Below are 9,748 nucleotides of genomic sequence, written 5' to 3'. Positions count from 1 at the left end.
TTGAGGCTGGTGAGGTGTTGATGCGAGTTGGCATCGGGCACGTCGTCTCAGTTGTGGCAGTGGGAGGACTTCGGTTGACTTTACAAAATAGATTTATCATTTTGAATGAGGTATACATTGTTCCCGAGTTAAAAAAGAACTTAATTTTTGTAAAGTCGTTGCTTGAATGTAAATACACCTTGAACTTTTCTGTAAATAAAGTATTTATTTCGAAAGATGGTGTTGATATATATTCAGCTAAACTGGAAAACAATTTGTATGTGCTAAGGTCGTTAGCAACAAATTTCCTCCATCACATAGGGATATTTAAAACTGCTGTAACTCAAAACAAACGACTTAAAGTTTCTCCTAGAGAAATGTCCAACTTTGGCACCTAAATTTAGAGCACATCAATCTCAATAGGATTGAGAGGTTGGTGAAGAATGAACTTCTAAAGGAGTTAGAAAAAAATTCTTTACCTGTGTGTGAGTCATGCCTTGAAGGCAAGATGACTAAAAGACATTTTATTGGAAAAGGTTATAGGGCCAAAGAGCCTTTAGAGTTAGTACATTCAGACCTTTGTAGTTCGATGAATGTACGAGCTAGGGGAGGCTATGAATACTTCATCACATTTACTGATGATTATTCAAAGTATGGGTATGTTTATTTAATGCAACATAAGTCTGAATCCTTTGAAAAGCTCAAAGAGTTCAAGGTTGAAGTTGAAAACGCATTAAGTAAAAAGATTACAACACTTCGATCTGATCGAGGTGGAGAGTTTTTAGATTCTGAGTTCTAGAACTATATGATAACACATGGAATTGTTTCCCAACTCTCAATACCTGGTACACCTTAGCAGAATGGTGTATCGAAGAGGAGAAATTAAACCCTGTTGGACATGGTTTGGTCAATGATGAGTTACGCTTCTTTACCATACTTGTTTTGGGGTTTTGTAGTAGAGACTGCCGAATACATCTTGAACTGTGTTCCCTCCAAGAGTGTTGTCAGAACACCTTGGGAGTTATGAAACGGGCATAAAGCTAGTTTACGTCACTTTCGCATCTGAGATTGCCTAGCATATGTGCTTGAGGCTAATCCTAAGAAACTAGAACCACGTTCGAGGCTATGCCTATTTGTAGGCTACCTTAAAGGGACACGAGGGAGTTACTTTTATGATCCTAAGGAAAACAATGTGTTTGTGTTGACAAATGCTACTTTTCTTGAGGAATATCATATAAGAGAGCATAGTCCTAGAAGTAAAATTGTGTTGAGTGAACTTTCCAAAGAAACTACTAAAAATTCAACAAAAGTTGTTGAGGACTCTGCTACCTCAACAAGAGTTGTTGATAGAAGTTCATCTAGTAGGTCAAATCCACCTTAAGAGTTGAGGGAATCTCGACGTAATGAGAGGGTTGCGAACCCACCTATTCAGTATATGGATTTAACTGAAATCCTAGCTGTGGTAGCTGATGGCGAGGTTTAGGATTCGTTGTCTTACCAGAAGGTAATGAAGGATGTTGACAAAGATGAATGGGTCAAAGCCATGGATCTCGAGACGGAGATTTATATGATAAACACTTTATCATATAATATATATTAAACTATATGTTATATCAAATATAACATATAACCTATAGTTTATATATTGTATCAAATACAATATAACCTATAGTTTCTTTTTTCTCATCAATGAAATTTAATATAAATCACATTTACATTAAATTTAACCATATGAATCCAATTCATATAATTAATATTTGAATCATATTCAAATATTTATTTCCTTTATTAATAAACTTTATTTTATAATGTATGAAATACATTATAGTAATTATATCATATATAATTAGAATTTAATTAATTATAATATATATAATTAATTTGAACAATTCAAATTAATCCAAAAACTGATTCTCATTTATTCCCGTTGAGCTACCGAGGGGATCTCATGGACTTGTAGCTTGAAGCTCCAACAATACGTGAATAATTACGTTAACTATCAGGCACTCTACTAAAGACCGATAGCTACACTCTTCACACTACAAATATATTTCTGTGTCTATTGGATATAACTAATCAACAGTACAATGACCCTTCACAAATTGCTCGTAAGTACAACTAGGTCAAAATTATCGTTTTGCCTCTATAGTTACATCTAACTTCTTAACTACCACTGATCCCTCTAATGAACAATAAATCATAGTCCAACTTATTGAGATTGATGTCCTAATTCTCACGGAGCCTCGTTATTGGTAATGATACTCATTATTTGATGAATAAAATAACTGTTATTTCATTTTGGCATTTACTCATATGCAATAAACAAAGCTCCATGATTATCTTATGTAAACTTAAGCATGTATATGTGTTATACAAGTGGATCAAGCCTTAAGTTATAATCTAAATAGGTCTGTAGTATAAGAATTAAGGTGGGATACCTGATCTTGGTGACACTACGGATACGACCGGCTTTTTAGAGGTTTGCAAGTGTTGTAAACTACTATAGATGATAGAGACTTATATCTCACCTAAACGACCATAGGTGACACGATCTCGATCTTGAGTGTTTTGGGTACTCCTGTCTTTGAGAGCAGTCCTTTGATTAGTATGGGTGAGAGTGGCCAGATTGCCAACTCAACATGCCTACCTTTTTGGGAACTTGTCTGATTTGGGAGTTGGGAACTCAATACACAAGATGGAATTCACTCCATTCCCAAAGTAGGGACAAATAGAGAGACTGCTCCCTTAAGGGTTGATTCCGGGGCTTGAACATAGTGGCCACAACTTCTTTATGGAAGAGAGGACTCAGTCATAGTAGGACTATGACTTATGTTCATTAGAGGGATCAGTGGTACTTAAGAAGTTAGATGTAACTACAGGGGCATAACAGTTATTGGCCGAGCTGTACATACGAGCAATCTGTGAAGGGTTGTCGCACTATTGATTGGTTAAGATGGACACATAATATATCTGTGATAAGAAGAGTTTAGCTGTCGGTCTTTAGTGGAGTGCCTGTCAGTTAACTAATGGTGGATCCTGTGACTAAAGAGTTTAGTCAGTTATTCACGTATCGTTGAAGCTTCGAGCTACAGGTCCATAAGGTCCCCTTGGTAGTTCAATGGATTCAATTGAGGATAAGTACTTGGTGTTGACTTGAAATGTTCAAATCAACAAGAGGTAATTCAATTATATATAATATGATCGGTATGATGTATGAGATACATCTAGTGGAGGATTAATGTAAATGAGATTTACATTAAGTACCATGGAATAGAAAAAGAGCTATGGTTTATATGTTTCATGAGATGAAATATTAAAACTATAAGTTATAAATATAGTATGGTTAGTTAGTTATCATTTATATTTATAGTAATATTAATTATTGGATAATTAACTCTTTTTCTCTAATAATCAATTGATTGGGAGGTTATTGATAGTTTCATTGTAACCGTGAGATAAAAGGAAAAATGTTTTTCCTAATTTTAGTAAGAAAGAGAAAAGATTTTACAATGTTGAAAATTATTGATTTTGAGATTTCCAATCTCGAAATTACTCACGGGAAGTTGTCAAGTAAATAGGATTTACTAAGCGACAACTTGGATAAGGTAAACGATCGTGGAGTGTTTGTAGGTGACAGTCACTTAGCTAAGCGATGAGCTAAACGATCGCATAGCTTTTGCTAGACGATCGCTTAGTTTTTCCTAAACGATTGGGCATCGACCTATAATATAGATTCTACCATCTCCCACTTGCTCAATCGTTTATACGATTGTTGTTTCCTTCGTCTTCTACCTCAAACCAAGTCCACACAGAGCTCACTCTCTGGATTCTCACACCGAGAATACCAAGGTAGCCTTCTTGGTGGTGTCATACTCAATCGAAACTATCGAGGTTCTGTGGAGGCCGTTCGTGTTGTTCGGGGTGTTTGTGACCAAAGCGATTGTTGCGTTCGAGTGTGCGGTGTTCGTGCAGTGTAACGGTCATGTTAGACGAACGTTCGTGTTTGCTATGTTGCTGTGATCGGGCATTCATGATCAAGGAGCTTGGCGATGAGTCTATAAAAGTGTGTAGCTTTTGTCCTTGATCTTATGTATACATGTTGTAATTTCTGTAATTAATGCATAATCGTATATTTCTGTTTATGATTGTAATTGTAAAGTTCATATATGATTGTAATTTGGAACGATCTTTCCGCTGCTCATGGAAATCCTCGTGTTCGATTTCCTTCACAACTATGAGCAAACCCCTCTTGGGCCACAAGAAGGTGTGGTGCCACATTGTTCAAGCCTTGGAATCAGCCCTTATGGGAGCAATTTATCTACATGTCCCAACATTGGGGAAGTAATGAATTCTTTCTTGTGCAGCTGTGTTCCCAACTTCCCAATTAGACGAATCCCTAAAATGGTAGGCTTGTTGAGTCGGTGATCTAGCCACTCTCACCCAATTAAATTAAAGGACTGCCTTCATAGGCAGGAGTTCACAACTCACTCAGGATTCAAGACATGTTATCTATGGTCATCCTGGTGAAATGTAAGTCTCTATTATGAACGACGTTATATAATGAGACTAAACATTTCGTGGTCCAGTCTTATACAAACTCCTTTGCATAGAATATCCCCGCTCACATGTCTCCACATGAATGATCAGGATCAAATCATTTGTAGCACTTTACAACAATTGTAACAACTATAAAGTGGGCCATACTCGTAGTGTCACCAGGATAGGTATCCAGCCTTATCCATTTACTACAAACTATTTAGGTTATCACTTAAACATGATCCACTCGTATGTCTCCACATATATGTTTAAGCTACAAGATAACCTTGGATCTTAGTTTATTGGTTTGTGGTTAATGCAACTCAAAAATGAAATAAAACATCACATATTTCATTCCATAAATAAAATGTTTGTACATAATAATTACAAACTATAGGACCTTACAAGATTTAGGGCATCAACCCCAATAAATATAAGTTGTTATATTAGATTATGAAATATATGATGTATGTTATGGAGATTGTCTAAGTTATAAGTCTTATCAAATGAATTAGACATTTAAAATCTATAACAAAGATAAATGCATGCTCACCTAGGGTTGACAAATAATAACTTGTTTTAATAGTTAAAATAGGTCGGTATCTTATAAAACGTCGGCTACAAACTCACTTGGGCTAGATCTTGTCTAAGGCTAGAGGTACTTAAGTTGACGGTTTAAGGAATACCTGCTACCTGAGAATCAAGCTAGTTCTTGAGTTTTGTTAACCCAGTTTTATGAGCATGCATGAGCGATGTGAGGTAACAATTAATGTATCACCTAGACAACGTAGGTTAAATCTAGTATAAAAGTTATACTCGGACAAACACCTAGACGTAGGTTAGAACACTTCAATGGGAGATTAATAATATATATGATAGATCATTTTTAGCTTTCACCTCTATAAGAGTTCACACCGTGAGATTTGTACTCGACTTCGTGTCATTTTTAGGCAACTATTCTATTCGGAAAGTGTTTGCATGGGTGAATAACAAGGTGAATAGGAGAAGTTATTCATAGTAAGTGGGAAAAAGAAATGTGTCAACATATCCTGTGGTCTCCTCCATTAGGTTGCACCGTGAGATTCTCATGTTTCGTCTGCATGTCGTTTTACGCAATCACCCATTTGGAGGGCTGTGACTTGGAAATTAGAACACCACAAACTCCAAAAATGGATAGGGTCTCTTAGCTTTGTCTTCAACATTGTCTGCCCTTCAGTAGCTTATTGATATTGTTCTCTGATATCTAAAAATTGAGGGTTACACTTACAAGAATTACTAAGTGTTAGTAATTTCTTGCAAAAAAAAAAAAAAATGTTAACTAAATGCTATAAGAGTAAAGAGTTAGTTTGGTATTAGTATTTGGTGAAGAATGTCTTGGTTCAGTGAATGAGCAATTGACTGCCCCTTGGTAGCGGTTATTCTAACTCACTGAAGTATCGTTGCAATTAATAATGAGTTATGGGTACATTATTACCTTTTTCTAAAATTGATTAGGTTTTGTAGCACTTCATTAATAGAATTTGTATTTTCAACATATCAAATTCTATTATACAACTACTTTCTTCCGATAAAGTTAATGGCAATAACTACTTAATGTGGAAATCGAATATAAAAAAATACTAGTGATTGATGATCTAAGGTTCCTTTTAACGGAGGAATGTCCTCCAGTTTCCAACTCGACCACAAACCGAAATGTTTGGGATGCCTATGATAAGTGGATAAGGGCAAATGAAAAGGTCCGAGCCTATGTCTTAGTAAGCATATCTGATGTCTTGATTAAGAAACATGAGAGCATGGTCACTGCTACGACAATCATGGATTCATTGCAAGCAATATTCAGACAACCGTCAACATCTATTAGGCATGATGCTCTCAAACACGTTTATAACTCCCGTATGAAGGAAGGGACCTCCATTAGAGAACATGTCTTGGATATGATGGTCCAATTCAATATAGCAGAGGCAAATAAGGTTGTCATAGATAAGAAGAGTCAAGTTAGTCCATCATGGAATCTCTTTTGAAGAGTTTCTTGTAGTTTAGAACTAATGCAATGATGAATAAAATGGATATAATTTGACTACTCTTCTGAATGAGCTCCAGACTTATCAGTCTCTTATGAAGAATAAGTGACAGGAAGGGGAAGAAAATGTTGTTACCCCAAACAAGTTCTAAAAGGGATCGTTCTCAGAAATAAAGTTTGGACCTTCCATTTCTAAGAATAAAAGTATTCAGATGAAAAAGAAGGGAAAAAGGAAAAAAGAAGGCTCCTGCAAAGAAGAGCAAGGGAAAAGTTGAAAAAGGTAAATGTTACCACTACAATGAAGATGGGCACTAGAAAAGAAACTACCCTAAATACCTTGTTGAAAAGATTGTTGAAAAAGCAAAACAAGGTAAATATGTTTACTCATTGTTGAAACATAAGAAACTCTTATACAAGAGCACCTCTGAGTGGAAGAAGATCGTTCTAAATACATTGTGACAGAATTACCACATTTACATTCTAACAGACAAGATATGCATTGTACTACAAATTACCGGCATGCTTAGAACAGTAATCAACAAAGAGAAGAGATACGTACCAGTTAAAAAACTTTTCTTCACCGAAATCTCACTCTCTCCAAGGGACGACTCCCCTCGCTCTTACTGGAACCTCCAAGAAAATCGTTCACCAACACCACCGGTCGTCTACTCACGAATGACCTCCACACGAACAAAGCAAAATGAAGATGACACCATCACTTGGAACCCTCAGTATTCTCGGCGTGAGAATCCAAAGAGTGGGCTTTATTGGAATTTGGTAGAGGGGAGGAGGATATGAAAATCGTATACAACAACCAAGCAAGTAGGAGAAGAGAAGAGTCTATCGTATAGACTGTGCTTGATCATTTAGAAGAAGTACACGATCGTGTAGGAAAAAGGCAGCGATCGTCTAGACGATCGTTTAGTAATCGCTTGGGCGCTAGACAATCTTTTACCAAAACGTAGGCGATCATTTAAGAAAGCAGCACGCGTGTATACGATCGTGAAGCAACTTTGAGCTATCATATAGTCTTTCGGTTATCTAAGCAATGGGTAGTATACTCTCTGCATGAGCGAATTACGTGATCCTCTGCAATATGATAATGATTTTCATTTTATTCTTTAGTTACTAAAACTGATTAAAACCTCCCACTAACACACAGTTACGAAGAAAACGGCAGCCAATTATCCCATAATTTTCGAATTAATAATAATAAATATAATCATATTATATTCATTAACCTATAGTTTAATATCACATATAAACCATAGTGTTTTCTCCTTCACTAGATATAAATCATATTTATATCCATTTTCCTCCAATGTATCTCATATATAAAGTCAATCATATCATATATAATTAATCAGTTCAATCATATCATATATAATCGAACTCCCTCTTATCAATTTGAACATTTCAAATTGACCCAAAAGATGATTCTCAACTTGAATTCATTGAGCTACCAAGGGACCTTATGGACCTATGGCTCGAAGCTCCAATGGTACGTGAATAGTTGACTAAACTCTTTAGCCACGAGATCCACCATCCGTTATCTGCCAGACATTCTACTAAGGACCGACATCTGAATTCTTCTTACCACAGATATATTTTTGTATCCATCGGATATAATCAATCAACAGTACGATAACCCTTCACAGATGATCGTAAGTACAGCTGGACAAATTTACTGTTTTTCCCCTGTAGTTACATCTAACTCTTTAAGTACCACGGATCCCTCTAATGAACAATACAATATAGTCCTACTATGTGTGGACACCTCTTGGGCCATGAGAAGGTGTGTGGCGCCACATCGTTCAAGCCCCGGGATCAGCCTTTAAGGGAGCAATCTATCTACATAACTCTGCTTTGGGGAATGAGTGAATTCTATCTTGTGTAGCTGAGTTTCCAGCTCCCAAATTAGACGAATCCCTAAAGTGGTAGATTTGAGTTGGCGACCTAGCCACTTGCACCCATGTAGATCCAAGGACCGCCCTCAAAGGCAGGAGTTCCCAACTCACTCAGGATTGATGTCATGTTACCTATGGTCATCCTAGTAAAGTGAAGTCTCTATCATGAATGGTGTTATATAAAGAGATGTTAATACTTTGTGGGCAGGTCTTATACAAACTCTTTGTATAGGATGCCTCCACTCGCATGTCCTCACATGAATGATCAGGATCAAACCATCTGTAGGAAATCACAACACTTGTAATTATTCTACAAAGTGGGCCGCTCCATAGTGTTACCAGGATAATGTTTCCTTCCTTTATCTATATACTACAAACCATTTTGGTTATCACTTAAGACATGATCCACTTATATGTCACCACAGACATGCTTAAGTTATATACTGACAACCAGGGATTTTAGTTTATTGGTTTGTGGTAAAGCAAATAAAACATCCAATGTTTAAAGAGAAGTAGTGAAGAAAATATCATATGTTATACATCACAAGTGTTCATACAAAACTATGTTTACAAACTACAGGATACAAAATTTTAGGACATCATCCCTAACAATTTAGTGGAGAATTTTCATCTGACCTGGATATTAAGTTCAGGCGCCACTAACCATATTTGCACTTTTATTTAGGAAACTAGTTCCTGGAGATAGCTTGCAGAGGGCGAGATGACTTTCAAGGTGGGAACATGAGAGGTCGTCTCAGCCAATGTAGTGGGTGATCTAAAGTTGTTTTTTAGAGTTGACACATTTTACTTGAAAATGTACATTATATACCAATATGAGAAGGAACTTAATATCTATCTTTTGTTTGTTAGCACAACTGTACAAAGTTTCTTTTGAAGTCTAAGTGTTCAGTAGTTCGAGAGGTGTTCAAATATGTTCTGCAAAACTGGAAAACAACTTATGTGTGTTAAAATCGACTGAGGAAAAAGCTATTTTGAATAGAAAAAATGTTTAAAATAGTTGAAACTCAAAATTAAAGACGAAAGGTTTCTTCTAATACCTATCTTTGGCATTTAAGACTTGGACACATTAATCTCAATAGGATTGAAAGATTGGTCAAGAATGGACTATAAAAAGTCAATTAGAAGACAACTCTTTACCTCTATGTGAATCTTGTCTTGAAGGTAAGATGACCAGAAGATATTTTATAGGAAAAGGTCATAGAGCCAAAGAACTCTAAGAACTCGTGCATTCAGATCTCTGTGGTCCAATGAATGTCAAAGCACGAGGAAGGTATGAATATTTTAT

Source organism: Benincasa hispida, chromosome 1 (genome assembly GCF_009727055.1).
Source record: "Benincasa hispida cultivar B227 chromosome 1, ASM972705v1, whole genome shotgun sequence".
Classification (NCBI taxonomy): Eukaryota; Viridiplantae; Streptophyta; class Magnoliopsida; order Cucurbitales; family Cucurbitaceae; genus Benincasa; species Benincasa hispida.
The sequence above is the reverse complement of the archived record's forward strand: the minus strand, read 5'-3'. Positions refer to the sequence as shown.